General features: G+C 39.1%; 1 protein-coding gene across 1 annotated transcript in view; it reads right to left on the bottom strand.

Annotated features, from left to right (window-relative positions):
• Positions 1-6: 6 nt before the first annotated feature.
• The window catches only part of gramd4a (GRAM domain containing 4a), a gene marked incomplete in the record, with an annotated part of 49,148 nt that continues 46,884 nt past the window's right edge, over positions 7-2,270 (bottom strand). The window contains 1 exon segment of the mRNA XM_024287923.2: positions 7-2,270.

Below are 2,270 nucleotides of genomic sequence, written 5' to 3'. Positions count from 1 at the left end.
ACATTCTTAAGAGTTCTCCAGGAGCTGCTCCTCAGAACCAACAGATCACCAAAGGCTTCAGGGAAAAAAAGAAAAGCTTCCAGACGACAAAAGGCCATCTAATGACACAGCAGAGATCAGCTGCTTCAAGAGATCTGGAAGCTTCTCAATGAGGAACTGAAGAAAACAAAAGGCAGCTAAAAGAACAGAAGAGAACCGGTCCGCTGCAGCCGTCACAGCTTCATATCCAGTCTGATCCAGGAGGAGAACAAAAAAATAAACCCTGGACATTTGGAGTGAGGACACCATCAGTCCAGACAAATCCAGAAAGAAAAGTCCCAGCCTCCCTTGTTTTGTCGTCTTTGAAGCTGTAGAGTTCTGACTAAACACAGGAAGGGGTTTGGCATCGACTGTCCACGCCGTTCTGCAAAGACCAGCTTTGTTCTGCTGGGTTTATTAACACAACGGGAGGTTCTGCAGGACGAGCGAGGATACAAATCCTCATATACTTCATATGAACCAAATACATTCAGATGGAGGAATATTGCTCATCTTTAAAGCCTGAACACGTGATTTTAAATTCCTATAAACTTTTTAAAGACCCATTCTGATGAAAAACGTGTTTTTAGGAGGTTTTTGAGGCATTTTTATCCCAATGCAGGACATGTGTAAAGAATCTTAACTCTAGAGCACTATCGCCGGGGGATTTTCACCAGAGCTAAAGTATTTACAAGATTTTCAATATGTGGCGTTTTTCTGAGTGTCATGGGTCTCTGGGTAAAGTCTGAAATGTCCCAGGAAGGGTGGACCAAAAGATCAAGTTTACACATCATTTGTTTTTAAGGAATTTTTTGTTTTCTAATTTTTCTGTAATTTTCGAGGATGTTTTTAGGATATTGCGTTTTTATTTTCCATTTTGTTACATAAACCACAGGTGAAAAAAAAAAAAAACTTCTCTAATTTATCATGTGTTTTCATATTTTGAATTATTTTTAAGGCAAATACTTTTTATAGGATATATAAATTCAGGTGAAAATTACCTGGTGAAAGTGTTCTAGAGTTTAAGACCAACTCCAAAGAAACTCGTCTTTTTTGTGTTTTTAACAAGTTCTTTTAGCATCTTGATTCATGATTAAAACTGCGTTTGAGTATTTCTTAATTCAAATTGTGTTGGATCAGAAAACTGGATGCTTGAAAAGTCTGGGGTTAATGATGCAGCTACGGTTTAGCCCGTTCACGCCTAGGTGTGCAGAAGGTGCTGAAGGGAATTGTAATTCTGGCTCAAAATTGAATGACTGGATTGAACTAATATTGCTCGTTGTTATTTTTGTGCCGCAAATGCTAGATCGAGGCTGTGAGAGTGTAAACAGAGCTCTCAGTGACAGGAAGGGGGGCGGGGTTGCTCTGTGTCAACAGTTCTGTCCACAACCCAGAACTGTAATTCTACTGAACTACTGCTGCTGAACAGAAAAAAAATAAAAAAAGGCTTCTTGATTTTGGCTAAACACGTCATAAACATGATTATTACGATTTTACAATGGAAAAATATATAGTTTGGAGTCAGACTTTAAGCTTACAATTGTATTTCTGACTATTTTTTCTTTAAATAGTTGGGAGTAGATAAAAAAAAAAAAAAAAAAGGTTGTGGTTTGTGATGTAGGAAATACAATGGGAGGAGCTTCCTGATGCGCGACTAGATCCATTAGCATCTTTTGTTTTCGTGTCTTAGCTGGCATCTGACTCGAAACTGCACGGCTGGATATCCGCTTTTATTTTTGTATTTTTTGTTCAGCATTTTTGTGTCACGACCACCAGTAACGTTAGGTTGAGGGTGTGAGGGTCTGTAAGCTACTGGGAGGTAGTATAAACAGAGAGCTCTCAGCAAGTGGGAGGGACAGGGGTTGCTCCACACAAACGGTCCTGCCCACAACTTGGAGGCAAATTTCTAATGAACTACAGCCGCTTTGTAGAAACTATGTCCGAGAATATGAACGTTTTTTCTAATTTTGGCTGAAAAAAAGGAATAATTGTAATTTAAAAACCTCTTGGAACACTTCTACATGATCAGAGTGGGTCTTTAAAAGCTCACTGTCTTTCTACGATTGTGTAATTTAGCTTCAAATAAGCAGGTAGAAGCTGGAGCAGCTTATTTGCTGTAGTAACACTGAGCAGCTGATGGAGTGAAAGGCTGGGGTGAGTACAACACTGGAACTAAACACAAGTTGAGGTCTTCTGAACGCCTGAACTGTAAAATTTGCTGCCACAGAAACTCGAAAAGTTAGTTTTTCTTT

This window comes from Oryzias melastigma, linkage group LG23 (genome assembly GCF_002922805.2).
Source record: "Oryzias melastigma strain HK-1 linkage group LG23, ASM292280v2, whole genome shotgun sequence".
NCBI classification, from domain to species: Eukaryota; Metazoa; Chordata; class Actinopteri; order Beloniformes; family Adrianichthyidae; genus Oryzias; species Oryzias melastigma.
This window is presented reverse-complemented; position numbering and strand designations above follow the sequence as displayed.